We start from the raw sequence: 6,369 nt of genomic DNA, 5'->3' as shown, positions 1-6,369 counted from the left end.
GTTTTTTCTTTTTTTTTCTTTTTTACTTTTTTAAATAGGCTCCATGCCCAGCATGAAGCCCAATGCGGGGCTTGAACTCATGACCCTGAAATTAAGACCTGAGCTGAGATCAAGAGTTGGACACAACCAACCGAGCCCCCGGGTGCTCCCTACGCGCTGTATTCTTAAGGTTCCTCATTCTTCCAGCTGCTCGGGACAAAGACCTTGGAGTCATCCTCAATGCCTGACACCCCATCGCACCAGCCGAATCCTATTAGCCATACCTTAAAATTCACCTAGAACCCAGCCACATCGCACCGTCCCCGAAGCCCCCACCCTCGTCTGAGCCGTCAGTACCTCTCACCTGCGCTAATTACCTCAAGGGCCTACTAGCTGGCCTCCCTGCTTCTGCTCCTGCCCCCACCTCCACTGGCTTCCCATCCTCCTCAGGATAAACCCAAAGTCCTTACGATGAGCATGAATGAGGTATGAGGTCCTACATAATCTGCTCTGCACCCCATCTATATCAGGCAGGGTTCTTATTCTTATATAAATTTATATAAATTGATGTCTTTATTTAAATATGTCTATTTATTTAAATGTATATATATATAATCTTACCATATCTAATTTTATATATTGCATATAGAGAGATTTATTGTAAGGAATTGGCTCCTGTGATTATGGAGGCTGAGAAGTCTCACATTCCGCTGTCTGCAAGCTGGAGACCCAGGAGAGCCAGCGGTAGAAGTTCCAGTCTGAGTGGAAAAGACCAATGTTCCAGCTTAAAACCAGGCAAGATCTCAAATTCTCCCTTACCCCTCGTTTTGTTCTTTTCAGGCCTCTACCAAATTGGATGAGGCCCACCCACACGGGGAGGGCAATCTGGTTTACTGCGCTGCTGATTCAAATCTTGGTAGCCTCCAGAAACACCCTGACAGACACACACAGAATCACGTTGAGGCAAATATCTGCGTATTCCCATGAATCAGGTTACCGCATGAAATTAACCATCGCACCATCTCAAGTCATTTTTTTTTCTTCCTTGGTTTAAGATTCATTATAAAGCACTTACTGTGTGTCAGGCACTGTTCTAAGGGCTTTACAATGATCTATCCTTATAACAAGTCTATGAGGTAGGTATTATCATTATCCTCATTTTACAGATGAGAACCTTGAGGCACAGAAAGGACAAATGACTTGCCTGAGGTCAGCTAACTTGTATGCGGTGAAACTGGGGCTTGAACGTGGGCAGCTTGGCTCTGGAAGAGCCCATGCCTGTAGCTACTCTTGTGACTACTACCTTCTTCCCTTTCTCAGTCACCTCCAGCCACACTGGCTTCCTTGCTTGCTTCAACATACCAGATACTTTCCTACCTCAGGACCTTTGCACATGTTCTTCTCACTGGCTTAAAAACTCCCCTAGCTATCTTCTCAGTTATGCCCTCGTTTCTTCGGGTCTCTGTTCAAATGTCACCACCTTACCTAAAGTGGCACACAGTGACACACCCCCTGCCCTATTATATATTTATTGGTGCATTTACTTACTGTCTGTCCCCCACACTGAAATGTAAACTCCAAAAAAGCAAGGGTTTTTGTCTGTATTGTTCCCTGCTCCACTATAGAGCCTACCTGAGACCATAGTAGGCATTAAAACAAACATGTGCCAAATGAATATAAGACCACACAAACCAGACCTTAAGAAGCATTGAAAATTAAAGGAAATGACCTTCTGTTTTGTAATCTGGAAGCAAAACTGCAAGGAAGCAATCTCTGGTGAATAAATACCTGGGGTACTGATTGTATGCTGTGGTCTAAGAGGAGGCAGAGGAGAAACCATCACTACTGTGGGCAGAGAGGGGTCTCCCCTGGGGTTGGAACATGCACACAGTCAAACATCTGGTAGGGTGTCCTAGGTGAGAAAGGCTCACTGGGGACGCAGTCGTTGCGCAGATGGGGGAAGGAGGTAATGAGGAGAGAGCTCCCTCCTCTCTGAGCCTCAGGCTCTTAGGCCTGCACTCAGAAGCATCTTGGTTGCACCAGATGACACTCTCTGCTAATGTGAGGCAGGAACACTGATTATTTGGCCATCCTAGTTAAGAATCTTAGTGGGCTAGATCCCCATTACCTGGTCCATACATTCTAGCCTCCTTAGGAGTGCATACAACTGTGTTCTGATGCCCTATTGCCAATTATTCTTTGACTCGCCGATGCCTTGCCTTTAGGGAAAGAATGGTACCTGTTCTGTCCTGTCCCTATGCCATCATTCTCATAACCTACTCACAGAGAAAAGAAAAACCTCCTGATATGAGCTCCCACAACTTTCCACCTGGAACCTACATACGCAATAGACACCTATATTCATCTTGTCCTCCTTCCCTCTTTGTGTGATGGAAGATACGTCCAACCTCCTCAGAATGGTCTGATGCACATCTGCTTTCAACTTCTCAGAAATACTCAACCACCTCAATCCTGAATCTTTAACATCTTCCTTCTTTCTAGCTCCTTTTCAAAATTAAAACTTGCTTCAGTCCCTCCCATGTTTAAAAAAAATGTATCCAGACCTTCCCTCCTCCTTCAGCTGCTGTCAGTTACCCACCTCTTTTTAACAAGCAAATTGTGCCATCCACTTCTCTACCAGCCACACCCTCCTTGGATCACTCAGTCTGATTTCTGCACCTCTCAACCTGCATCGTAACTGTTCTTGCCAAGATCAGAGGCATTCTTTTTTTTTTTTAAGATTATTTATTTATTTATTTGAGAGAGAGCGGGGGCGGGGGTGTGGGGGAGGAGAAGAGGGAGAAGGACAGGCAGACTCCTCACTGAGTGTGAAGCCCGACTCGAGGCTCTATCCCCCCAGGATCAGAGGCATTCTTGTTGTTACACCCAGTGGATGCTTCCCAGTCCCGTTCATATTCGACTCCTTAGCAGCATTTCACACTGTCCATCACTCCTTCTTGAGACATACTCTTCTCTTGGCTTCTTGGCTCGGTGGCTCCATAGATTTCCCCTCTTTATGTCACAACTTTTTCTCATTCGCCTTAGTGCAATTGTCCCCCACTCTCGTCCCCTTGAATGTTGGCATTCCTCAGCGTCCTGTCTAGGCTCTCTTTCCTTATTCTATCTACTCTCCCTGGGCCATTTCATCGCTTCCAAGGTGCCCATGAGCAGCTGAAGATGCTGATGACTTTCATATCTATTTCTCCAACCTACATGTCTCCCCTGAGACACCACAGTCCTGAGCGTAATTCTCAGCCTCAGCTTTTAAGGCTCGGAAACTTGGTTTACCTCCTTTTCAGAGTGGCTTTTTCTCAGAGGAAACAAAGTTATAACTGTCCCATAGTAAAGATGCCAAAGACGTTAGGAGCTGTGGTCATTGATTTCATTGATATTACCAGTGGTATTCTTAGCATAGTCATCATGCACACTTATGTAAGATGCCAATTTTTTAATGTGCAAGTGATTTTTAAAACAATAAATTAAAGCCCATTCTGAAAGGGCTGAGGGGACCAAAAACAAACTGGCTGATTGCAATAATGTACAACATTGGAATGAGTTTCCATTATTCTGTCCAATTCGGGGGGTAAGATTTCATATTGTACCACCTCAGTCTAGAGCATGGTTTGGGGCTTCGATTCAAAGGAAGAACAAAAATAAAACTCAAGGTCAATCAAATGTTATCCAAAGTCATCGAACCTCATCTCCTTTTAATCAAGGCCAGGCTCAACTCTTGACTTCCCATGTGACCCACTGACCTGGGAAAGTCGGTTGACTTAATGAACATTCCTTGCAAAGATGGAAGAGGCAATTATCATATGTATCAGGAAAAAAAACACCAAAAAATCTCCCTTCCATTTCAAGTGGCTTTCCTCCAAATCTTCCTCTCTCCTCAGCAACTGAATTCTCTCTCCTTACCATACTCACTTCACCGGTCTCTTTTCCCACAGCTCCTGGTCTTGCTCTCTTCTCCTTGTAAATGGTGAGTAGGCAACTTATCCTGCATACGACTTCCGTCAATAGACCTCTGCTTTGTCCTGTCTTACACATAAATATTACTACTTGCATTACTTCACTCTTGGCCTCGGTAAACTCTGCTTCTGAATGTGCCTCCTATCAAGCTCCATGTTTGAGTGGGTTCCTCTGCTGTAGATATCCACCTCCACATCCACCCCGCCCCCCCATCTCTTGAACTCATCTCTCTTCCTGGGTCTCATTTCCAGGGAAACAACAAGCAGCTGCAGCCATTGCCCTGATTAATGGTCAAGTCCCCTAGAGCCTTCTTCCCCGCCCTCTTCAGCGCTTGGTGATTTGGAAGTTGGGGGTCATCCTTCCTGCTCTACTGCCCTAGATGCTTAGAGAAGCATTAAGAGCAGCACGCTCTGGCCCTACAGTACCTGAGTTTAAACCCTACCCTCACCGTTAAGAGCTGCCCGCTCCTACGTAGATTACTTAGCCTGTCTATGCCCCAATTTCCTAATCTACAACACTGGGGAAGTACTAGTGCCTTCCACCCAGGGTTAGGGTCAAGGTTAGATGAGATGAACCAAATAGAGCACTCACGATGCTTACGGGCTCATACCCAGCCCTCAGGGGGTATAAGTTATCATTATCCCTTTCCTACCAAATTCTGCTTCGTCATAACATTTTACCCTCAAAACCACTGCATAAACAATATATACAGTATCTTTTGTCTGCAGTACACACACAGTCAACATTATTCAATTTTAATACCTAATAAATTGCAAAGGGAAATATCTCACAATATATCAAAGTCTTCAGATAAAGGAAAACTCCTAATAATCTGTGCTTTAAAATGATGCACCCATGTGACACTCTTGAAGCAACTGGGTTCAGTTCTTGGTAGCAAAACCAACTTGACCCTGGAGATGGGGAGAGTCCAGCCCTTAACAGTGCACACAGTGGTTTTAAGTGCCTGAGCAATTTTGATCCTGCCAACAGCACTGAGGCGGCATTATCACCCCAACATTGCAGATGTAGGACTTAAGGCCTGCAAAGGTTCAGGAATTTGCAGAGGAGACACTAAGCACACTGGTAAGACAGAGACAAATTGGAATCCAGATCATCTGACCCTCTGTCTTCTGATCCCCAAATGTTTTTGCTCCTTGACCATGCTGAGTAATAAGCTCCATTTGGCTGTAACTATGTTAATAACTAAAATAGACATTAGATCCAATATCAAGAATAGTTTTGGGGCACCTGGGTGGCTTAGTCAGTTGAATGTCCAACTCTTGGTTTCAGCACAGGTCATGATCTCAGGGTCCTGAGATAGAGCCCTGTGTGAGGCTCGAGGCTCAATACGAGTCTGCTTGAGATTCTCTCCCTCTCCCTCTGCCCCTCTCCCTGCTCCCGCACTCTCTCTCTCTAAATTAAACAAATAAATAAAATCTTTTTTTAAAAAAAGAATAGTGTTGTTAATCATTGGACAGTTCTTGAGCAATCCTTGGGTGAGGGTAAAGCTAGAGAAAAATAGATCTTTGCCCTTTGATAGAGTAGTTTGTAATAAAGGGGACATAGCTGTGAGGAGGAAAGACTCAGGAACTCTCACAAAGCAACATGCAATCTCTTATGAATCGTACGCTGCGGGCTATTTCACATTTTAATGTCTCTGGATGATTTCAAATCAATTAAATGTCATAGCTTACTATGTAGCATTTGTTTTCTCTCTTGGTGGCACATAAAATAACAGAGACGCATAATCATTGTCATCTTAGAGTCAAGAAAGTATAAAATAATTAAATAGCCATTTATTTTATGGCGACCTATAAACATTAGTCAAAAGTAAATCTTTTTTATACATAGTTAATAAAGTTAATATCTGTTACCACAAAACTAGAAGGCATCAGTATCACCATTATTGATTCCCACTATCTGGTTCAGGTTCAAGGTCCCCTCTGCCAAGAAGCAGGCACAGCAGAAGTCCCTCAGGGTTGGTTCAGACCTGCAGCCCGCACAAATGAGACTCTCAATTAGGTTAGCAATTCCAGATGACAATATAACCAGGGATTAAACACACACATAAAATCCTCAGACAGGCAGAAACATTTGAGCCAACAAAATGGTAGGTGAGTTCAGACAGAAAGCCCACACTGTGTTTCTGGAGACACAATGAACGTTGGACTTTCAGAGAAGTCACATACCAAGGGGCGCAACAGAGGGGGTTGTCCCTGTGGGGCCATCTCTGTGGTACAGGGGCAGGAACAAACAAAATTGACAAGTCGCGCCACATGCAGGACGTACGTAGATCTGTAAGAGGTGAGGTGACCGGGAGCAATAAAACTGTAAGGTAACTAACATAACATAATAAAAAATTTTTAAAAAAAGAAACAAAAAAAGTGTTATGGATCTTTTTAAAGATATATTAACTTATTA

This window comes from Ursus maritimus, unplaced genomic scaffold (assembly GCF_017311325.1).
Source record: "Ursus maritimus isolate PB19 unplaced genomic scaffold, ASM1731132v1 scaffold_26, whole genome shotgun sequence".
NCBI classification, from domain to species: Eukaryota; Metazoa; Chordata; class Mammalia; order Carnivora; family Ursidae; genus Ursus; species Ursus maritimus.
This window is presented reverse-complemented; position numbering follows the sequence as displayed.